This window comes from Symphalangus syndactylus, chromosome 1 (genome assembly GCF_028878055.3).
Source record: "Symphalangus syndactylus isolate Jambi chromosome 1, NHGRI_mSymSyn1-v2.1_pri, whole genome shotgun sequence".
In the NCBI taxonomy this organism is placed as follows: domain Eukaryota; kingdom Metazoa; phylum Chordata; class Mammalia; order Primates; family Hylobatidae; genus Symphalangus; species Symphalangus syndactylus.
The window spans coordinates 139,477,292-139,502,570 of record NC_072423.2 but is presented as its reverse complement, the minus strand read 5'-3'; the positions used below and the strand labels follow the sequence as shown (position 1 = coordinate 139,502,570).

The window sequence follows — 25,279 nt, the reverse complement described above, 5'->3', positions numbered from 1 at the left end:
AAAAAAATCCATGATGTAGAAAATCTTAAAAGTACAAATAAGGAAAAGGTGTAATATAAAGTAACTTCTAAACTAGTTATCCAGTGTTAATTCTTTCAGACTTTCAGGGATATTTTTTTCTATCAGTAGGTACATAGTAGGTGCTCAGTATCTATTTGTTGAATCATAATTACATATTATTATACAAAAAAATGAATCACACAGTGCATACTGTTACATTAACCACTGTCTTCAACATCTCTTCATTTGACCAAGATTTCTTGGTTTACATCCTCATGATGGTTACCATTCTTAGGGAGAAGTGCTATGCCTTCGTACAGTTAGAAACAAGCTATAAACATGAAGGTGCAGTTCTCAACTAGGCCCCGAACTTTATTTATATACCCAACATAATTCATTTCACCTCTAGTAGGAATTTTTTTCTATTCCTAAAATGTTAATAGAAAGGTTATAGAAAAGGTTATCATCAAATTACTGAATAGAATGATTTATTGGTTATCTTTAAAATAAATTGTTAAAGACCATAGAGGAGTCAAATCTTAATTATCCATAGAAATATCATTAACTTTAGGCTTTGCTCCACAGATTAGTATTTTAAGATTGACTTTCCTCTGGTCTTCAGTATCCCTAGTGTCTGTAATGGCCATGACTTGCTAAATCACCAAAACCTCACGGAGCAGAACGGCCTGAAAACCATAATGCTCACTGCAGAAAAACTATGTAAAAGAAAATAAGCTATTTCTTCTAAGCCTCTCTAGTTTAGGGCATATTTGTCATCGCAGCTTTGTGTTAACATAACTAATACAAATCCTTTTCATGGATTTTCACGTGAGCATTAAGAGCATAAAGATATCCTAATAATGTCTTCCAAAAATTCCAAAGAATATATTTTATGTATTATTTAAATGACTTTATGTAAACTTCATACTTTTCCTCCAAGTTGGATTTTATTATGCCCATTTCAAAGATGAGGAAACTAAGGAACACAATGTTTAAATAATTTCCCAAGGTCCACAAGTAGTAAACGACAGTGGCGAGATTTGAAACCAGGTCTCCCTGTCTCCAAAGTTCATTGCACCATGAAGAATTTCTCAAATATTTCTGTCTTAAATGCAGATATTCTTCAGAATGAGAAATAGATCCAGAAAGGGGAGAGAAAATAAAATAGAAGTACTTTTCTGATAGAGTATAATTCCCACTTTCTTCTTTTACGCCAGAAACTAAATAGAAAAAAAAAATGTAAAATATTCTAGCTAGTTCGTGGGGCATGATCTCAGGGGCATATAAAAGAAATGCATTTCTTCTTCCATGACACACAGCCAGACTACCCTTCTCTTAGAGTTCACTGGCTACATGACTGAGCGATAGAAATAAGTGCCAGTGAACAGGATCTGCAACATGTCCAGCCCTGATGCACTAAAAATTCCTAAGTGTAGTTTTCCTGGCTCTTTCCTTTCTGCTTGCTTGATGCAGACAAATGCACCAATCTTGGAAGCTACCCATTAAATATATTAAAACAATATGATGGAAGGTCCTGGATTCCTCAATCGCTACATAAAAGAGTTGTGGTGGATCAAATGGATCTAATGGATCAAAACATTTGATTCAATGGATCAAAAACTCTTATTTTGGATATTACATGAGCAAAACTTAAGTATCTAATTTGTTAGAGCCACTATGGATCTTTTGATTGATTTATACAGTAGCCAGAGTTACATGAAACTAACAAATACATCTACTTACTATTATGCTCTAATCCTGGAGAAACAGAGTTCTCAGCCAAAGTAAAGAAGAGACAGTTCATGAGCATACGGAAACAATGAAGTCTGTAAAATTTCATTTTAGCTAATCTTTGTCTAAATGAAGCATCAAAGTGCTCTGAAAATCTACAAGTTCTATGGCCTTAAGAAAAAGAAGAATATAACATATGTTTTTGGAGGCCTCTTTTGAGTATTTCTTTAGAAAGACTAGAGTAAAGTAATACCTAGAAGATGTGCTGAACCTCAGATCTGGACTAACCAAAATCACTTTTTCCATTTCATTTTTTGTGGATAAACCCAAATCACTTTTTCCATATTTTTTTGTCAATTCTTACTGAGTCAATATTACTTGGTATGGTTGGCATAACCAGTTTCTCAAATGTTCTACCTGAAAACAGAGATAGAATATGACTGTGGGGTTTTGTTACCATTGCAGGAAAGCCAGGTAATGTCTTTGTGCCACAGTGCAATCGAATTTTGGTTTCTGATATTCTCTTTGACTTTGACCAAATAAATAAAAAGACCCTGTGACTTCCTAAGGAGACTTGCAAATGATTGATGAAAACTCTCCAAGATCTTAATATAATGTATGTCAAAAATAAAAACTACTTTTATTTCAGGAACTCTTCAAGTGTACAGCTTTTTCATCCTTCTTCATTTTTCCTGGCTGTCCTTTCTCATCATAATTTAGAAAGATTTTTTTAAAAAATCACTTCTGCCTTTACTTTCAGGAGACCTAAAGATGATCTTGTGATTATTTTTTTTCCCATCTTACATAAATTTTATCTATGGATCTTAAGTCCCTTTGGCAAATATTCAAGATGAGAAACATTGCCTTGCAGTAGGTAAGTAAAGGTAAAGATAGCATAACTACATTAAAATCTTAACACAAGCTAGAAGATCACAAACCACAGGTCTAGGAGCTGAGCATTAGTCATTAAGTCTTACTCTAAGTAAAACGGAATGAAATTAAGTTTGTATTTACTGGTCCTGAGTTTAAATTTTGGCTTTCCTTTCTATGGATTACATGACCTTAACCAAGTTACTTTTCTCCATATCTCAGTTTCTTCATTTGAAAAATTATTGCAGAAAAAGTGATATGGTTTTAATGTGTGTTCCCAACAAATATCATGTTGAAATGTGATCCCCAGTGTTAGAGGTGGCACTTAGTGGGAAGTGTTTGGGTCACGATGGGGTGATCCCTCATGATTGACTTAGTGCCATCCCCTTGGTGAGAGTGAGTTAATAGTCTATTAGTTCATGCAAGAGATGGTTGTTTAAAGGAGGCTGGCGCCTCCTCCTCTCTCTCACTTCCTCTCTTGCCATGTGACATGCCCACTCCCCTTTCACTTTCCACTATGATTGGAAACTTCCTGAGCCCCTCGCCAGAAACAAATGCTGGCACTATGCTTTATGTACAGTCTTCAGAACTGTAAGCTAAAATAAATGTCTTTTCTTTATAAATTATCCAGCCTCAGGTATTTCTTTACAGCAATGCAAATGCAGTAACACAAAAAGCTCTTCTTTGCTTTGTGAGGATCAAATTAGAGAAGCACAATTTCGGTGCCTTGAGCAAAGACTACATTTTAGGGAGAAGTACTGGAGTCTCCATGCTGGGTCTTTGATTTACTTACTATATCACATTAGAACGTTTTTGTAGAAGGAATAACTTTTCTTTACTAAACTCCCAGATTCATGCTCTTTGGGAGACCTTAACTACTTGCCTCCAATCAGCTTTGGATTAAGCTAATGGGAGGAGAAAATACTAGTAATTTTAGGAAGGTAGGAAGAAACATACTAAGAGTGTTTTCATGAAGGTAGGAAGAAACATACTAAGAGTGTTTTCATGATAACTTACAAGAGTTATGTTAAAAGAGACCCTCAGCATGATCAAATAAGGCTTTTTTCGTAGATGTGTCATTCTAAGAAAACTGAGTTTCGAAGTCCTCACTCCAGAGACTAGAGGATGCAAAATCTAACAGTGCCCATCACTGCTCTGTGTCCATCTAAAGGAAAAGAAGAAGGAAGAGAGCACCACCTCTGACAGAAGTACAAAGGGAACAATGTCCTGGGGTGTTAGGGGACCAAGAGAAGAGCAGAAAAAACAATCCATGTTATCTATGCATTTGTTCTTACATCAAATGTTGTTAGAATCCATACCATGTTTAAACACTGTGTTAAATCCTAGGGCTGTAGTGGCTAAAAAAACAAACCAAAAGGAAAAAAAATTGACCTGAGACCCACACTTGACAACCATAGGAATTAAAGAAAACAGTGAATTTTAAAACATTAAGTTCATAATACGTGATAGCTATAGATATTATTGCCCAGGAAGCTGTTAATATTATGATACATAGAGCAATCTTGGTACAGATGATGATATTTTTAGGGAATTTCTACACTGCCACTTAACACTTTTTTAAAAAAAGGCAAATAAAAACAATGAGATATTGTGCACCTATCAGAAGGGTCAAAATTCAGAACACTGGCAACATGAAATGCTGGCAAGGATGTGGAGAAAGAGGAACTCTCATTCATTGTTGGTAGAAATGTAAAATGCAACAGCCACATTGGAAGAGAGTTTGTCAATTTCTTACAAAACTAAACATACTCTTATCATATAAGGCAGCAATCGTGTTCTCTGAAGAGGCACAAACATGTCCAAGAGAAAAAAATCCTGCATATATAAATTTATTGCAGCTTTATTCACAATTGCTAAAAATTAGAAACAACCAAGTTGTCCTTTAGTATTTGAATAGAGAAACAAACTGTTACATCCAGATAATGTAACATTATTCAATGCTAAAAAGTAATGAACCATCAAGCCATTAAAAGTCATAGATGCATATTACTAAGTGGAAGAAGCCAATCTGAGAAAGCTACATAATGTATGAGTCCAACTTCATGACATTCTGGAAAAGACAAAACTATGAAGATAGTAAAAACATTACAGATTGCCAAGGGTTAGAGTGGAAGAAAAGATAAAAAGGTGGAACACAGAGAACGTCTAAGGCAATGAAGCTATTCTGTATAATATGGTAACAAATATTATTCTAAATCTGCTCAAACCCATAGAATATACGACACCAATCATGAACCCTAAAGTTAATTGCAGGCTTTGGTAATAATGACGTGTCAGTGTAGGTAAATCAACTGAAACAAATGTACCATTCTAGAGGGGACTGTTGGTAATGGGTAAAGCTACACAGATCTGGGGGCAGAAGGTAAATGGGAAATCTCTGTACCTTCTGCTTAATACTACTGTGAGCCTCAAACTGCTCTAAAAATAAAGTTGGGAGAGAGAAAGAGAGAGAGAGAGAGAGAGAGTGAGCACCAGTTATGGGAGATAATGCACCTCCTTCTTTGGATGTGGTTAGGTCTGCTTCTGATGTCAAGGGCTGCTGCAGTCATCTTTCTCCCATGAGGGAAGGTTTAGAATTAGGGGAGGAAGAGCAAAAAGATGGGAAGCATTCTGGTCCTTGGTGAGATCATGAGCTAGTGAATTAACCCTGAAACCCTCCTACCTTTGGACTCCTTCATTGTTACATAATAAACCCTTATTATTTATGCAACAAAATAGCATCGTAATATATCAGTGTGGGGGAGGGAAGGTACCTGAAAAGATGAATGTGGCCAGGAGAATACAGAGTGATGAATTATATAAATTGCAAACATTTGGTTTATTCAATATCACAATTAGCTGAATATGGATTTCTGCTAATTAGATTTCAAGATAGTCTTTGAGAATGGAACATTTTAGTTTCCTTCTGGTTGTCTCCAATGTAAATTTCAAAGCTTTATGAAAAATAAAAAGAAAACCATCTGTACCCCATAATTGAAATAAATGCAGGCAGCATTTGTACAAAAGTGTACATATTTCACCTGTCCATAATATAATATGCTGAATAATATTTCAAAAAAAAAAACAGATCTAGTAACTTTTAGGGTTATATTCCGTTTCATGTTTCTGTTTATCTGTCACCAATCCATTTTAGCATATATAGAGTTCATTCAGCACTTACTAAATGCCTATGATGGCCAAATGCTATTCTAGGTACCGTTGTATTTAAGAAACACACTTAAGGTAGTAAATCAAAGCATTTTACAAAGACAAATAACTTCTAAAACTCATCGTCTGGCACTCCAAAATATCACTTGCCTCTGATTTTAGAGAGTTCATGCAACTGCTTCACACAGGTCCAGAAATCTGAGGGTTAAAGATCTTCTAATTCAAACCCTGGGTGTGTATTCCATGAAGATGGATATATAATCACTGCCATAAATTGACAAGTTATGCATAAAGCTACAGTGACAAACAAGGCCACAAGCCATCACAGGTCCCTGAAATTACTGATGTACTACCAAATAATGAGTGAGTGAAAGAGCATGTGGCCCTCGCCTTGTAGACTGCAGCTCTAAATCTTCCCAATGGACTGGAAATAAGCACGTCACCATTTAACATGAGCAGAGAAAGTCACTTCATCATTGGCCCGTCGAATGAACTGCTGACACAAGAAACTTTTCCCCACTTAGAAAACCACAAGTACTAAGTGATTGCTTAACATTTGGAAAATGCCTTTTATTTTTATTTTTATTTTTGCCCATACTAACTTTCTTATTTGAAGATAAAGGCCAATTCTCTTTGATAAACTTTTGGTGCACTCAGTATTTGAACTCTAGCAATGTTCCATTAATCTTATAGAACGAAAACCTTTGGTGAATGTCGATGGCATATAAATTTAATACATAACTATAGCTGTGTATTTATTACCCATCTATATGACTCAAAATGCCAACTATTAGATACCTGAACAGCAATTCAGTAGATATCATTTATGAAAAATGTTAGGTCAAGCCTGCATTTATTACACAAGATTAGATTAGAATTAGGATTAGAAAGGAAGAGACAGAAAACCCGAAATCAACCTGTCAGTTACAAAGTAAAATCATAAATTGCTCCTAGAATTAATTTACACCATCTACCTACATTTTTAAAAGACTATTTAATGGACATCCATGTTCAAATCTCTACTGTAAGGAAGAGTTAAATTAACCAAAAGGAGAGGCTATATTGGCAGAGCCCAATTAACATTCAATTATATTACTGAAGACAAAAGAGAAGTATCAGACATTAGCAATGTTTGCCATAGTCTCCTAATTTGTGATTTAGAAAGATGGTAAGTATGAACAATTTTTCTATTTTGATGCCAATATCAAATATGAAGAGGAAAGAAAATTAACACTGGATACTTACTGTGAATCTTCTGCTTTGCTTACAATACCCTTCTTTAATCTTTAGAGCCAGCTTATATGGCAGTATAATCGTCTTCATTATACAAGAATTTGAGACTCACAGAAGTTAAAAAAAATAAACTTACTCAAAATCACACATCTAATAAGTGTTAAGACTAGAATTAGAATAATCCAAGTCCTTTATATTTCCATTTCACAAAACTGGAGCAAATAGTAACCTGGAAAAGAACTCCTTTCTCATCTGAACTTGCACTGTAGACTAGGTGCAAAACTGAAACATTCATCGCTATGATTTACCAAGTGAAAACCCACAGCTTTGAACGGATTGTTCCATCAACACTCTAAGACGTCTACTGTAGCTGACTTAATATAATCGCCACCACACACACACCCCAAATACTCAACAAAAGGTGGTTCAGTTCTTCAAACACAAAAAAATTGGAACTAAACTGAACTTTCATCAGTGGCAAATCACTCCCAAGCTGACCGGAAAAGTAGAGGGCTGGAGTAGTGCTTTTACGCATGCTGCTAACTCAGATAAGCACAGCTGGGCTGAGGAGACCTCTTTTCCTAAATTCTGTTGCCAAGCTGAATTTTATGATCTTCACTGGAAGCTGATCAAATGCAAACTCTTAACTTACAGCCAAGTTATCTTTCAGCAGCTGTTGGAAAGAAATCATTTAGAATGCAAATCTAGTCCTTAATCTATGGGAAAACTGTTGCCAGTGATGGATGGCTTTTGAAGCAACAGTTCATGAAAGACACCCTGATGTCCTCTGGTATTGTGGAGTAAGAAATATTTAGCTGCTATTTGTGTTTTTCTTTTGAGCAACTGTCCTTATAGGGGTTATTGGAGGTCTATGGAAAGAAAGTCCAGGTGTTTAAAATCTGTCTCAACTCTCTTTCCTACATAAGTAAAATTGAGATCACAAGAAATACTATAATAAGTTTCAGATAATGTTCTTTTAGTATGTACGACTGCACTAACTATAGGCTAAATCATCTAAAGAACACATCAACAGGAATATAATATTTTCTTACCATTTAGGACTGTACTAACTATAGGCTAAATCATCTGAAGAACATAACAACAATATAACAACTTGCCTAGAATTCTTTGTGATGCCAAGGAAGTAGCAATGTCAGTACCTATCACTGATCCTGCTTCTAAAGAATCATGTTACTCTAGGTATGAATGATCAATTAAAGCTGATAAAGCCTTTTTCTTTTTCCTTTTTATTCATCTAACTGCCAGCTAATGGTGACCTTCTAGCATACGTAATACATGAAGAATTCACTGATTCTTTCAGTACCTTTGATCTTCCTCTCTTTAGTTGAATGAAATCTTAGAAAGTACTCAGTCCTGGTTATTAGGAAGTTGCTTACTGAAGAAACCTGGGTTTTGAGCAACATCTACAAAGATCACATCACATGGCAACCGCCAGAGTTAAAGCAACAGAAAAATGTACATCTCTATCTGCTCTTGTTTTGTTAGGCATAGAGAATGATTATCGTGAAACTTCAAACCAATCTGAAGAATTATCAGAATAAGAATAAGAGGAAATTGCTCTCATGAGTAAAAGATTAGAAAAAGGAATATATATCCACTTAGCAATTTTTTTTTCATTCTTTCAGCTTGGCTCTTTTGGTAAAGCAGATGAATTTGTCTACATAATTTAGCTTTGAGTATCAGTCTAGAAGCTCTCTTAAACCATGTCACAGATCTAACTAGCCACTTTCACATGTGCCCACTGTTTCACATGAGCTAACCTTCACAAAGGGAAAAACAAAAAGGTATGTCTAGCCACACTTATTTCTAGGTCTTGCTTTCCTCTGATCCCATCCCATCACTAGTCACCAGGAGTTTTCTTAAATACACAACTGTCTATATTACTAACTTGCATGAGTCTGTGGTAGACAGAGTGGGGCTTTAACTGGGATGAGGAAAATATCCTGGATTCCCCACAATCATAACAAGAAGATACAGCTGGATCTATTATGTTTAACAAATATTCTCCTATATTTTACAAGGTTAGGCACTGCCAAAGCCTTTGATTATCCAAAACTTTCTTAATGATTAAACAGTCACAACTTATTTGGAAAAAAATATACATCTCTTTCATTTTACTATTTCCGTAACTGACAATTGGGAATTTATCACCAGGTATTCATCTTATTTGTTGATGAAGTAGGTAATGGAGGACTCTAGCAATATGCTTAGTGCTAAGATGTTAAGAAAAGCCTGGATCCATTATAAAACTAATGTCCATGACCAGATAAAATATTATGATATCAGAAAATGGAGTAAGCTCACAGGAAGAAGACCACATTCCTTTACCAAGAATGAATTGGGGCAAAGATAGCTTCTCCCATTTCTCCTAAGATTGTCTCCATTTATTGTCATGGGGTGTAAGCTTTTACGGTTTGAGTTGGAAAGAGGAGGAAGCCCAACTTGGGGAGGGCTGAAATATTTTAGAGCTTAAATAAAAGAAGGCTTGGATGTATATAACTGGCAAGCATCATGATATTTATTTGGTCATTAATTTATGCATTTAATTAGTATTTATTAAGCACTATATATCAAGCAATGCTCTAATACTTAGATAAAACAGTGAACCAAACAGGCAAAAATCTTTGCCCTGATAGAGCTTAACTTCTAATTGGAGTTGGACAATATACATAATAAATAATTATGTAGACTATTAAAACGAGATTAGTGCTTAGGAGAAAAACCATCAGGTAAGGAAAGTGGGGATGATGGGGTCTGAATCTTAAACACAGTGGCCAGAGTAAGCATCAAGAGATGATGACACTTGAGTATAGCTTGAAGAAGCAAAGCATGCAGAAATCAGAGGGAAGAGTATTCCAGACAGAGAGAAGAGTCAGTGCAAAGGCTGAGAGGAAAGAGTGAGCCCGGTGCACTCAAGGTGTAGTAAGGACAGAGTCATGACTACAGTAAGGTTAATGTAGCACTTGTCAAGGAAGAAATTTCAGGGATACTTAAAAAACTAAGTAATCAAGATGAATAACATTTTAATGCTATAGCTTAAAAAATTAAAATCAATTCAAAACAAAAATTCATGGTGAACAAAATATCAACTTTTTTTTTTTTTTTTTAATGAGATGGAGTCTCGCTGTGTTACCCAGGCTGGAGTGCAGTGGCGCGACCTCAGCTCACTGCAACCTCCACCTCCTAGGTCCAAGCGATTCTCCTGCCTCAGCCTCCCAAGTAGCTCAGATTACAGGTGCCTGCCACCACACCTGGCTAATTTTTGTATTTTTAGTAGAGACGGGGTTTTATCATGTTGGCCAGGCTGGTCTTGAACTCTTGACCTCAGGTGATTCACCTGCCTCGGCTTACAGGCATCTGTAATCACCTGCTGGGATTACAGGTGTGAACCACCATGCCTGGCCCAACATTTTTTAAAAAGACAGGATGTGACCCTGTGCTAGTACAACCCTGTCTTACTCACCTTATTATAATACAATTTCCTTTACAAAAGCAGGCAGCTATCTCATGGGCCACAGCTTGCTAATTTTATCATTTAAATATTTATTAAAATATTATTTGTCTAGATTACTGAGTTTTTCTAGAACCCGCTTAAATTTCACAACCAAGATCGGTGCCTCACATAGTCTTGGACCTGGCCAGGAGGCCAGTGAGGGTGAAAAGGAGTGAGTGAGGCGGGCAGTGGGAGAGGATGAAGCACAAAAGGCTCCCAGAGGCCATGTTTCATAGAGCTGCGTGGCCTATGAAATCTAAGGATTCTGCCTTTTAATCTAAGTGAAATGCAGCACCATTAGAAGATTTTCAACAGAAAAGCTACCTGATCTTGGCTTATATTTTTAAAATGATGAACACAGGCAGTAGAAGCAGGAAGAATGATTAAGAAGAATTTTACAATAATACAGATGAGGGACAATGGTGGCTTGGACCAAAGGGGTGGCATGAAGATGGTGAGAAGCAGTCGGATTCTGGATATATTTTGGAGGTATATCTAACATTGTGTGAGATTGAATCTAGCGTGTGAAATAGGAGTAAGAATGACTCCAATATGTTTAGCCAGTGGAACCAGAGGGATGGAGTTGCCATAAGAGGAATGTTCTCTGGTTTTGGAGGACTGAGATACAGTCTTTGGTTTTGGAGGTTTTAGGTATGAGGAATCTATTAGGTAAACAAGTGCAGATACTGAGTGAGCAGGCAAATATCTGAGTATGGAGTCGAGGCAGAGAATTGGCTGGAGATACAAATATGGGGGTCATCTGGACATCTGTATTGATAACAACTACTTACTCCCCTCCCTCCATTTCCAGATACAGAAACATTTCTTCTGTGAAGCAGAATTGGAAACCCTTTTGAGAGAATATATCTCTCTTCATGAGCTAGGATAGGTTGTGTGTTAACTTTCACTCTTTTACACTCTTCAGTGACCTAGGAGCTTGTTTAAAAACCAAAGAAACTTGGATCTGTACATAAAATAACTTCAGTGGAATCTCTCCTTCCACTGAGGTTTTAGTTCTTGGCATTTTTTATTTTAAAGATTAGCAACGTATTTCAAGTTAGAGGAGATGGCAGGGTCAAAACTTTAGAAACTGGATCCCACCACCACTGTTACTTCCTAAATCTGCATCAAATGTTCTGCCAACATGTAATGTGCTAATAGAATTATACAATGTGAACTGCATATCTCAGTATCTCCAGAGGGAAAAAACTGTGGTTGGGGCATGGAGTGGGGAAAGGGAAACTCTTCTTTAAGTTATTTATGTAAACTAAAGATTTATCATTTCATATCACACTGTCTACAATAAGTACATAAATACATTTTTCAGCCAATCTGAGTGTTTTATAAATATACAAACATTGCCACTTATGTTGGGGTGATTCAAAGTCAAGCATTAGCTCATACACTGTGTCTAAAGTTTAAAAGCTCTGTTTCATGTATAAAAACCATACTGTGGGCTAAAGTGACAAGTTCCTTGTGGTAAACCATTTGACTAGTCTCTCTGGTCTGAGAAGAGATGAACTAGTTAGATTCACTTTTCAGGTGAAGACCCAGTCTGCTGATTGCTTATACGGAACAAAGGGAGCGGGTGCAGCAAAATATTGAAGTTAATTTTTAAACCTGCATAATAATAATGCAACCCTTGACAAACCTGATCAACTCCCATCCCGGGAAGATTCAAGACCACAGAGACATCAGTGAGCCAGTCTGAATGTTTAGCTCAGCTTTTCAAAACACTGAATGCCTATTCAGTGCTTTGTGGCTTATACATTTCAACGTAGATAACTTTCTCATTAATTGATGCCATTTTGCCCTGGTTTTGTTTCACAGATTAAATTAAGAACCAATAATATCTAAATGCTGGTATCAAATAAAAACTCAGAACTCTCTATTGGCCTATTTCAATCAAAAATAGATATATGTCACTGAAATAGGCAGTTCAACCATAAAAGAAATTTTAATTTTTGTAATTAGGCCTTTTAATAGAAGGACATGATTTCTAATTAAATCCACATTATTCAGTAATTTCATATGCTAGTTTTCTTTATGCTTCGTACTCTAAATGTTAAAATGATTCTCTAAATTATTATTTCAGATTTTATAAAGTGATGAAAATACAACAAAATACAAGAAAGAGAAAAATAGTTTCTTTATGGAATACACAAAGAATATATTAAATGTTTTTAAAAATCATATATTTATTTTAAATATTTTATGAAACCAATAAATATTCTATCATGATAATGTTTTATCATTGTTATAGTAACTTTTCTGATAATGCTACAGTCTTAAGAAATATGGGTTGGCTTGGAGAAATAAGAAATATTTTTACTACAAACACAGCATAAGAGTAATGGTGATTTTGAGCAATTGATTTTAAAATATTTACTTCTCAATGTCTTTTTAAACCACGAAGATAGCTAGTTAGTTTTACTTAAAATAAGATGAAAATAAAGATAAATATTCCCTAGCCCAAGCCAAAACATAAAACAAAAACCTAACTTAAGAAACCATTAAAAATAAACAAAATTAGACTTGCAAACATTCTAGTAATACATAGGCTACACTGCTTTTTACAGAATTACTGAATATTCATCGAATTATAATTCATATGCATTTAGTTAGAAGCTGAAGAAAGCTTACTATGATAATAAAAATACAATAGATTATAAGCTCCTTTTTTTGAATTAAATAGGCGAAAGCAGAATAATAACAATGTAGCACAAATAATCAAGCAAACTTTGAGAGCTATTTTGGTAGAATATTTTATATGAGAGAGAAGATAGAGTCAAAGATAGACAAGACAACTCAATGAGACCTAAATGTAAATGATAAAACCATCGACAAAAGCCTTGAAGGAAAATGCTTTTCCCCTCGGGGGATGATTTGTACTGGCCTCCAGGTGTAATATTATGTGCACTGATGAGCTGATCAACAGAACAGAACTTCTACCCAGCTGTAATCAAGAGTGATTGATGGTTGGGACAAAAAAATTGATTATCATGACAAGTTCACTGATGCAGAGAAAATAAGCTCTGCTTGGGAAATGGATAAAACCTGTTCAGAGACTACCTTCTGAAACCTTATTTATAAAGGAATCTAAGAGAAGGTTAAAAGTTGTGAAGATGAACCTGATGTCCCGATAAACCTGATAAGAATAATTTGCCATATGTCAATCTGCACAGATTTCGTAAACAAGAAATTTAAAAGCTCATTTATGCCCAATAAAGAGTAACCACATACTCTGAATGTTACTTATGTAATTATGAAAAGATCTACTTCTTGAAGTACCACTGAAAATCACATGTACACAGAGAATTAAACTTTCATGGCATATCTTGCCTCCATTTCTCTTCAACTCCCTCCTCACGAGGTAAGACTTCCCGAAACGACTGCAATCTTTACCACTATCAGATTCAATTTATATCAAAACACAGATTTGAATTGTGACAACAGATCCCAGAGACAGTATTTTGCATTTAAAATGAGGTTTGGTGGGCTTCATAAAAGGTGAATCTGGGCCAGTGTTGGGTGTAAGTACAGTGTTCTAATATAGTAGTATCTGGATTGTGCAAAGATCTGTAGAATATGAAAGAATACATTCATCTTTTCAAATTCTGATAAGTCATCTAAGAAATTCTAGCAACGTAATCCAAATGCAGTGTGTAATTTATGGCATGCCTGGTACAACTTCATTTCCCTTAATCGGACAGTAAAACCAAATCACCACTGTTAAACCAATCACGATAAGAAACTTTAGTGTGAAGAAGGTTAAAAATGAATGGGTGCTACACAGATTTGGGGGCAGAAGGTAAATGGGAAATCTCTGTACCTTCTGCTTAATACTACTGTGAGCCTCAAACTGCTCTAAAAATAAAGTTCATTTTTTCTACATAGACATTTTTGGCCATGGAGACACTTGAGAAAGGTAAATTATTTCATCACAATTACTCTTGTTAATACAGAGGATAGGGCTCAGTAAAAATTAGACAATAACAAGTAGCAACTGTTAAGAAGGGAAGGATACGAATGGCCACAAACTCCCAAATTACACAGGAATAGACATTAATATGAGTTACCTTTTCTCAAATTTCTTTGCTCATCTGACCATGAACAAACCCTTCTACTGTCCTAGTTTTCAGGACTATGATGACACTGATTATTTATGATATGCTGAAATAAATTATAACAAAATATAACAAATAAAGCAAGAGTCTTGATAAACAGAAACTAGGATGAATGAAATGGAATGAGCAAATTTTATCTTTGAGACTTTCAATTATTGGTGACCACTAATCTAGTTTCTACTTTTAGTTTCTACAAGTTATGTTAGTGCCTACTAATACTTTAAGTGTATATAATTGTAAAAAGAGATACAAAAAAACTGATCAAAATTTTAATAGATATATATATCCAGCAATTTGTGGGCAACTGGTTTTCATCAAGGATTTTATTCCATAGCTAATAAAGATTTCATCAGTGGTAAGGTTGCTGGTGCACTCTGAAATATTCACAATCATAAAGTTAAAATTTGGGGATGTTTGACAATAGTAATTTTTTTTTTCAAATAAACTAAAACTCAGAGGCTTCTACAAAACAAGCTTTCAGAATCATAAGAACAAGTTTCTAGGTCATGCTCAAGTCTAATTGCACTTATTTACTTCCCTTTAAAAATATGTGAATTTTCATGTTTAGGTTTCAGAGAATCAGTTACTTAGGATATGAATCCTGCATTGTGGAGAGAGTAGTCACTGTGGAAAAGGAAGCCTAAACTTCATTTTTATCAAAATGTAGAAATTATGAAACTTAAACCATCTTAGAGATTCCTGGGTTTTTCTTCGCTCTTTCTTTTTTTTTTTTTTTTTTTTTCCAGAGATGATGAGGTGTCAGCCTGCTGCCCAGGCTGGAGAGCGGTGGTGTGATCAGTGCCCGCTGCAACCTCGAACCGCTGGGCTCAAGCAATCGTCAAACCTCTGCTTCTCGAGTAGCTAGGACTACAGGTGCGCACCACCATGCCTGGCTAATTTTTAAATTTTTTTGGAGAGATAGTCTTGCTGTGTTGCCCAGGCTGGTCTCAATCCCTTGGCCTGCCAGTGATCCTCTTACTTCCACCTCCTCAAGCACTGAGATTACAGGTGTGTGCCACTGAAACAGCCAGGTGGGAGGGGGGTCCCTGGACAACCTCTCATCACTCTGCCCACTGAGCTGTAGCCGCAGGAAGTTCAACAGGGAGGAGCCTGGCCCTCCTCTTCCTGTGCGGAACCTGGGATTCCAAGGGCCGACAGGAAGCCCAGAGCAGGGAACTCTGGCCTTGCGGAGGAACCTTGTTTCCGTTTTTTTCTGCGCCCCCGACTTTCATTCGATAAAACTCTGTTTTATTCACCCTTTAAACCTTCTCCAAACCTAAATTTTCCTGGCCGTGGGACGGACAAGAAGCCAGTCTTCAGCTGAAGGAAGGAAAAGTCCTGCAACATTCTTGGCGTGCAACGTTGGGGCTCTTGAAGAGGTAAGTGAAACGGGGACTCAAAACCTCTCACTGTCGGCCGGGCGCGGTGGCTGATGCCTGTAATTCCAGCACTTTGGGAGGGCAAGGCGGGCGGATCATGTGAGGTCAGGAGTTTGAGACCAGCCTGGCCAAGATGGTGAAATCCGTCTCTAGTAAAAATGCAAAAATTAGCCGGTGCGGTGGCGCGCGCCTGTAATCTCAGCTACGCAGGGGGCTGAGGCAGGAGAATCACTTGAAGCTGGGAGGCGGAGGTTTTAGTGAGCGAAGATCAGGCCACTCTACTCCAGCCGGCGCGACAAGAGCCAGACTATCTCAGAAAACAAACCCCTCACCCTTGTTTCTAAACCTTTTCATCCTGGAACTTCTGAGCATATGGGAAACCGCTCCCCACCCCTTGTCGCTCCTGGGGGTCGGGGGCCTTTTCATTGCCTTTTCCTTTTTCCAAACAGACTAGCGAGCAGAAGCTCCCAGCCGCTCCCCACTCCGTGGGGGGCTGTGATGCATGGCCTAAGGGTCCTGCACAGCCGGTTGGCTGGTTCCCAGCCCCAAGCATTCCCCTTCCCCAGCCAAGGGGTTTTACTCCATCCGACGGTAATTAAGTTTAAACATTTCTTAGGCAACTGGTGGAGGAAACAGTTGCATAAGAAAAAGAGGTTCTTCCCCAGGCATTCTTAAACTGTTTCTTTTCTTTCCCCTTCTCTACCCTGTCAGCAAGTTAACTTTTAAAGTCTTTTTTTTCTTTCTTTCTTTCTTTCTAGAAGATGTTTTACTAGGCCAGGCCCCCCAACCCCGCAACTATCACTGTTTATATTTTCTGCAAAGTTTTGGTTGTGAAATCAAGCCTCCATCTTGTTTTACATCCTGAGGGCATGGCTTGTAACTCTGGTGGCAAGGCTTTGTTTAGCAATCCTGCCTTAGGAAGTAAGTTTCTTTCTGGTTTGTTATCTGCATGTTTTCCTAGGCCTGTTTCTTAGAGGACCCCACCTAGCGACTGGATTTTTCTGTGTGTGTGTAGTGTGTGTGATGTCTGTAAAAAGAGTTCTAATTAATTTGTCCTAAAGAAAGACAAGCACTTGGATCTAATATTTTTTGAAGGGCAGATAAAATCTGTGGTACCTTTTAGTTCACGTGGCTTTAATCTTTGAGAACTAAAAACAGCGCTAAAGACTATTAGTAAAATGCAGGTCAGATGCAAGTACTTTGAGGCTAAACTGCTTGTTGGGTTTTGAGAACTATGCCTTGCCAGCTTCGCAGCTGGTAAGGCCTGGGGACATGTGGAACTAACCACAGACTTGACTAAGAAGGCAAAGCGTGGCTGCAGTTAGCACACAATTAAGGCAACTTTTCAAGTTTTCCTTTAAAGTTAAAAATTGCTAAGAGTTTACTGACATTACTAGAAATGGGTTCTCATGCAAGGTGTGTAGGAACAGTAAAATGTGTTTTGTGTTTTTTTTAGTGAAAGGTTATAAGAAGGCATGGAAATATAAACTTTTGCCTAGGGTTACAGGATTGTTTTGAGTTAGGAAAAAGCTGAAGGTTCAAAGAAGTGGTGGAAAAATTCTGGAAATTAATCTGAAGAAGAGGTTCTCAGTGTGAACATACTGACTAAATTCAAAAAAGGTATTATGTGGTTTTTCTGCAAATTGAGCATTGAAATAAAATCACAAGGTATTCTTAAAATGCTAATCTGCTCTTCGTCAAAATTTATAAAGATTTATAAAAGGTTTTTGCTTCTTTAAAATTTCCGAGTCATCATTTTGGCAAAATAAATAACTTTTGGCAATCTGGAATTCTGTTTCGTAATGTCAAGTGTTTTAAACCTCGAACATTTAGCAGCCTAACCAAAATCAAACTTCAGTTTCAAAATTGTCTTCCCTGGCACCTGGCTTGGCGAATACTTCAGAGGGCCCCTGAAGTGTCCAGAAAAGAGAGGTAAACAGGATTATTTGACATGTTCACATATACAGGATTGCCAAAATGATGTTCAGTCTTCCTTAGGTTATATCTTGGTGAATAATGCTAACATATGTCCCAAAATTGTATGGGATTTCTAAAATTCTAATGGCTAAGTATATGCCATCAATCATAATTAAGATTGTTAAGTTATTGTAAACCACAGAGATAACCAAACTTCTTTCCCTATTGTGTTTCTGACTGTAACTACCCTGGATATTTTGCTATTCACAGACAATTGTTGTCTTGTTTTAATCCTTTTCAAAGATGGTTTAAAATGAGCTATAGAACTTTAACAGGTGCTCTGAAATACAGACTTTCGATAACTTTAGAGATTGTAACATTGGAATAAAGGAAAATGTACAAGATTCATGAAGAGCTGCAATGCTCGTGAATATCAAGCAAAACAAGAGTTTACTAAATGGACTGAACTCAGAAAGCCGAAGCAACTTTTTTGACTTTTGCTTGGAATATTGCTGATCTGTGTTCTGTTTTTCAGAGTCAAGGAAACTTATTTTGAACTAAAGCTTTTTAATAAATAAGGTATACACTCCTGTGATCAAAATTTGGAGCGTGTTTGTTCACCTCTGCCTGGCTCCTGTAGAATTTGGAAACTATGAGTATTCTTATGGCCATATAGTTGTTTGGATGAGAGCAGTAAAAATCCATTTTTCTTTTGCATTAGAACTCAATTGGAAAAAAATTGTTATTTTATCAAGGCTTTGACTGGAAGGGTATGCTTCCCTATAAGGAGTCAAGTTCGACTTACAGAGCCGATAAAAGCTCCATGGGAGACTGACCTGAGACCCACCTCTACAGTCCGTGGTCAGTGTTCCTGACTTGTGCTCAGTGAATAATGTCACTTTCTAACAGGTCTAGGAATTCCAAGTTTATCTTGGGACCTCAAGAGGAGAGGATCACCCAACTCACAGGTTTTTGAGGATGCAAACCCATGGTTGGGCTGGGCTTTAAAAGCTCTTATCTGAGATTCCTTGTGGAACAAACTTCCATCAAAGCCAATCCAAAAGGCCTTTGTAGAAATAATTATTCTTGCTGTACTTTATGCCAATAATCAAGCCAAGTCCATTTTGCAAACAACTCAGTCCTATCATATGTTTTTTTTTTTTTTTTTTTTTTTTTTTTTTTTAACAAAATTGAGGACTGGAAAGAGAAATTATGTCCCAAAACTCATCAAACTTACCATACATCTGTCATTAAATTTGAAACTCATTAGTTGTTTTTAAGTTTTTGCCTACATTTTACACTAACCTTCTTGTTCCTGTGACCCTACCAGCAATCTCTGGCTGCAGCTCAGAAAGAACTAACAGGATGAGTAATGTAGGAATCCGGATTGATATTCTAGTTCTGAGCAATTATCCTGCAGATCCTATCCGGTGATGGAATAAATAGTATGCCCATCACCCAGAGGTTTCCTTTTGGGAAAGTAAGACCAAGGGAACTAACCAAAGCCAAGCACCATTCACCCAAATCCCAGGAAGCCTAACTATAGCTACCAGTTAGCGGGGTATGTCACAAGGCGTCCTTTCCTCTCCCTTGTGGGACGAGGACTCAGTTCCACAGTTTCACCTCAGATTTGGCTTATGATAAGGAGTCCATGCAACCCCCCTGAGACATATTTTTGTCCCAGACTGAATTCCAAGCTTTGGGTCAAAGCTCTAGGAAAGAGAACTGGATCTAAGGGATCCAGAGGCAAACAGAGGTTAAAAGGCACAGCTCAGGTCAGTGTGGCTGATTCCTGCCAATTAAGCCAACTGCAAGCTTCCTGTTTCATGGATAAAGGCCACGTTAATATCCATGGCATAAATGAGGTCTAAGGAACTCCAAGGCTACTGACAGTAGGTGGGAAAGAGACATAGGTGAGAGTGGATAATTCCTATTCTCTAGCACCCACTGCTGCATGGGTTCAAGCCGCTTTTGCGCTCACCGTCGTGCCTGCCAAAGTCGCTGGAGCTCGTGGATGCAAGGACAGAAGAGGGAAAGTGGACACTCTTCCCTCTCTGCCTCACATACCCTGGGTGTCTGATAGGAAGAGAAGAGAACCAGGGACACTTGCTCCCCTCTTTCTAAATGGGTAGCCATTCATCTTCTGCCTATATCCCTTTAGAATGCATGCTGAAACCCTGGGACTCCTTTGAAAAAATGCCTTTTTATTCCTTTCTCCTCGGATCCTCTCCTCACTGATAGGTAATTGTGTCTCTGTACTATGGGACACTCCCCTCAGATGCAGCCTCCAAACTGTGAAGAGTTAATTTCCCAAACCTGAAACTGGTTGGCTTAGGATTGGGCTCAGGAGAAGGGAACCCAGAAGCCCAACCTGCCAGCAAAAGCATAAAGTTTTTTAACCGGTTGAGCTTTTGGCCTCCCTCTCCCTGTGCAAACTGGTAAAAGGCCTTGGAATTTTTTAGCTGTCCTTACCCCTCCCCTTTTTTCATTTAAATACATGTTTTCTAATAACCCAGTTTGTCTGTTCTTGCCTTCAGGGCATCAAACTCCAAACAGTCATTCAACCAGAGCCTCTGACGGTAGCCCCTTCTGCTGGGACCCCTTAGGCCTGTAGGGAAGCTCTGACTGCCGTTTCCCCAAAATAGCTCCTCCTGTTAGCAGAAAGCAGTTGAGATCGGTCTTCGTTCTTATTCTAAGGGCAGTTAGATGTCCTTTTTTTTTTTTGAGACAAGAGTCTGGCTCTGTCTCCCAGGCTGGAGTGCAGTGGCATGATCTCAGCTCACTGCAACCTCTGCCTTCCAGGTTCAAGCGATTCTCCTGCCTCAGCCTCCCAAGTAGCTGGGACTACAGGCGCCCGCCACCATGCCCGGCTAATTTTTGTATTTTTAGTAGAAACAGGGCTTCACCTTGTTGGTCAGGCTGGTCTCCTGACCTCAGGTGATCTGTCCCCCTTGGCCTCGCAAAGTGCTGGGATTACAGGTGTGAGCCACTGCACCCGGCCACATGTACTTCTTTAGATGGAGGAATGAGACAGCCAGGTGGGAGGGGGTCCCTGGAGAAACTCCAACCGGCCTGTCCACTGAGCTGTAACCTCGGGAAGTTTATAGTGGGGAGGAGCCTGGCCCCTCCTCTTCCCGTGTGAAACCTAGGGTTGGAAGGGTGGTGGGAAGCGCTTTAACGGGGGACTCTGGCCTTGCAGAGCATTCCCGTTTCTCTTTTCACCCAATAAAACCCTGCTTTACTCACCCTTTACGCCATTTGGGAGCCTAAATTTTCGTGGCGGTGATATGGACAAGAACCCAGTCTTTAGCTGAACTAGGGAAATATGCTGCAACACCACCACACCTGGCTGATACTGTTTCTACCTTCATTTCCTTGTCACAGCAATAAGGAAAAATGTTTCTGGTTTTGAGTGCTTCTTTAATTTATTCATGCAACATTGATATCAAAGATTTTTAGAGCCTTCCTAGCCTTAATGGCTTCTTGCCTCATTTTCTGGGAACCCCTGGAAAACTTTTAGTTTGTTTAATTGGAAATAGATCTCTTGCTTCACTACTGCATTTTATCTTCCTCCTCATATTCTGTCCTTCCAGTTTTACCCATGCTTAATCCTCTTCTCAAACTCTTTGCATTTAATGAAATAGACTCTCAACACAGATTCTCCTGTTCCCTTCAATACTTATGGTATTAGTAATGTCCTTTAAGTGGCTCTCAATTTTTACATATGTTTCTATATCCCTGCAATTCCTGAGCATGCTACTGATATCCACCTTGAATAACTTCTGTATTGTGTGCAGGACTGAAGTGACTGATGGTCTTAGTTGAAAACTATCAGCTGATGTCAAGGCAAGTGTCAAAATAAATTTCTCCTAGGGCATGTCCCCGATATCATAAATAAAAACATTATGTTAGGGAACTTAAGAGCCCTGTTTCTTGTCTGCCTAGCTGTTTCAGTAGCCTATTGCCCTTGAAAAAGTCAACTAAATATTTTGGTCTTTGGTTTCTCAACCTATACAGTGTACAAATAGACATCGCTATGGTTTGTATGATTTTATATAGAATACAAAACAATTTATGAGTTGTTCATAATACTCTATAGAAACATAAATATTCCCTTGTTTGCTGGAGGTTATGAATGTATCTACTGCTCACATGTAAAGTCAACTTTCCCTTTTTAGATATTCAAGGTCAAATTTTCCATGTCTAAGAGAAGTTGATAGAAAAAATGAGTATTATTACTTTGTAAAGTAAAGAAACCCAGATAAATACAAACTTTTAATAAAGATTTCTCCTTTCTTAGTCTCTTCCTCATTTCATCCCCAGATGAAACTCGAGGATCAAAGCCTGATTCAAAGAGTCCTGAAATGACCTAATATTGGGGTTTTATTTTTAAAAGCCTGCCAAAGAAGCACACTGCTTAGGTAGATTCTTGTGCTCTTGGCTGGCTCATTTTCTCTTGAAATCCGTAGCAGCTAAACCCAATATTTTTGGCTCTGTCCTTCTGTTCAGGTTTTGTTATCTGAGAATTCCTGACAGAGCTGGGGGTTCCACTCGAGAGGTAGGAACTGGCGAGGTTGTGAGATAAAATGTATCCCAAATGTCAACTCAGAGTATAAGCCCTTCAAAAAAGAGCTCCCAGTCACTTGTTTCAAACACAGTGACAACCTATAGGCCATCACCACACTCTCCAGAGCCAGCTTTTCACACAGGGGTGACCTGACAGCCCAACTAAAACTCATCAGGTTCTCAGATGTGTCTCTTCTTTCACACAAGCTGAATGGCCCTGTCAAAGGACAGCTTTTGAAGAAGAAAAAGGACCCAGTGGGAAGGCCATGGTGCTCAGGCCAAAGCTCAAATAACTCTGCGAGTCATGGAGACTAACACAGGACACTCTCTTATGAAAGAGATGTTTCAAACTGCCTGAAAATTTAATTTATAAGTGTGTCCCTCAGAAGATCCTTTGGGATGCAGCGGCAGCAACATACTTAAAGAGGTTGATAGCTTTTAATAGATGCAGTTTTGACAGGGACAATTTGTCCCTGCATTTTTTAAAAGGAAATCTTTAGAAAATTGCAACTGAGGCCCTCAAAATGGAATTTATAATTTGAGAGAGCTGAATCCTAACCACTAGACCACCAGGGACCATCAAAATGTATAATTTGAGACAAAATATGCAGCTTAAAAACATAATAGATGCAATAATTCTCTTTTCTTTTATAAAATTCAAGCATGCTTATAAAGAAAATTTGGAAAGTAAAGAAGTAAAAGAACAGTTGACCCCAGTACAACCATTATTGGTTTTCGTTTTTCCCACAGCTAAACAGCATTTCCTTTAAACATCAGTCCTGTGAATAATACTGATAAGTATTAAGATATATTAAGACATGATTTTAAGAAATTTTAATTATCTAATTTGGTCACTAGGGAGGAAAAAAATACTCTTATTAACATCATCATTATATTGACAAACTGGTAATGGACGTTAAGACTAAGAGATATGAATTCAATTCAGACACACAGCTTAGTTTTACTACATTTTTATGTTCTAAAATGCAGAAAATATATATATATTTTAGACAGAGTCTCACTCTGTTGCCCAGGCTGGAGTGCAGTGGTATGATCTTGGCTTACTGCAACCTCCGCCTGCCAGGTTCAAGTGATTCTCCTGCCTCAGCCTCCTTAGTAGCTGGGATTACAAGTGCGTGCCACCATTCCCAACTAATTTTTGCATTTTTAATAGAGACAGAGTTTCACCATGTTGGTCAGGCTGGTCTCGAACTCCTGACCTCATGATCCACCTGCCCCCGCCTCCCAAAGTGTTGGGATTACAGGCATGCGCCACCACTCCCAGCTGATCTCTATTTTATAATACCATTAGAAACTATATCAATATATTGTAATGATACCAATGATCCCCTTTTGAAGGACTATCAGGCCTCCAAGCAATGTTATGCTCTCATGAGGTTTCTTCCCTTCTGATTTATCAAACAGTTCCCCAAAGTAATGAATGCTTGACAGTCCTGAATCATTAGGGACATGTTGTTAATTTATTATAGTTCAGTAATACGAATTTCTGTTTACACTTTTGACATGTTTATGCTTGAATTTTTGCATGTGCCTGAATATGAGTAATACCATGTAAGAGAACTCATGAGTTCTTATGAGCGAGTTCTAGCTGCTGAATGGCTTTCCATAGCAGCTGTAACTCCTTCCAGTTAGTTCCATAAGGAAAGAAACCTTCAGGTCTTCCCTCTAGGACAGGCTGACTAAGCAGGAAACACATAGATCTTCCTCCATGCCACTGTAGTAACAACCATTGAAACTTCAGAATGGACTTGCTGCCCTCCCGTGACCAGATGAGGCACAAACAGCAGAGACATGAACATTGTCCTTAGCCAGCTAATGACCACATGGCCTTGTACAAATCTCTACTCTCTACATCTCAGCTTTTGCATGTGAAATTAGGAGTATGTCTCTTCTACCCTAAAGTTTTATGAAATTCTATTGTTAGGAAGTTAACTGTAATAACACTTACATGCTACAATCTTATATATCCTTAGTTTGGAATTGGAGGTCTTATTTCCCATTCTATAGTGAATCATTGAGTATCCATTCTCTACTTCACTTAATAAGCTTACATCTTGTTGGCCCTGATGTCTTTCAAAGGCACATTACTAATTTGCCTAGGTCACGTGGTAATTTATGCTTATTTTAAGATGCTGATAAAATAATTGGACAAATTACAACCCTTCAGTCTTTAATTAGAAGGTTTCCACATAACCCCATGTATGTTTCATATGAATGTCAAGAGATTTGTCAGGAAAAAACCTACACCAGGAAAAGGTAATCTGATTAAAAATGCAAGCAATATTAATTTATGACATTTTAAAAGTTATCTGCAGGGCCAAAAATAAGAACTGTACCATAAAGGAAAGAGTTATGGCAAAATACCAAATGATACAGTTTATGATAGGAAGGGTTAAAAAAATAAATAAAAGTTTAGAGGGAAAGGAAATTGAATTTTCATGATACAAAGATGAAAAGAACTACAAGCTATTATTTTCATTGGAAGGGGAAGAAGCTTTGAAATGTAAAAAGGTTCATAAGGCAAAACTACTTTCCTATGTGATAGAGGATTCAACCAAGCATACAACTGAATTACAATGTTATTTTTCTAGAAAGATTCTAGGTTTAAAAATGGAAACAGAAAGATAAATTCCACATTTACCTGGAAACAACAAAAGGGCTGTTGCATTGGGCTTAGAAAGCCTTTTCTTGAGTTTAAAATGATCTAATATGTATGTATATTTTGATTTTGGTTATTCTTTAAATAGAGATAA

The 25,279-nt window shown here is 37.7% G+C and overlaps 1 protein-coding gene across 8 annotated transcripts in view; it reads right to left on the bottom strand.

Annotated features, from left to right (window-relative positions):
- Nucleotides 1–25,279, bottom strand: part of ZNF385D (zinc finger protein 385D) — a 776,796-nt gene that overhangs the window by 113,228 nt on the left and 638,289 nt on the right. Inside the window, exon 1 of one of the 8 annotated variants that reach the window (XM_055286047.2) lies at nt 5,116–5,788. The exons of the other annotated variants lie outside the window; for them this stretch is intronic. The gene's annotated coding sequence lies outside the window, so the exon portion shown is untranslated. Of the gene's footprint in view, nt 1–5,115; nt 5,789–25,279 lie in introns of those variants that run through there. 8 annotated transcript variants of the gene reach the window in all.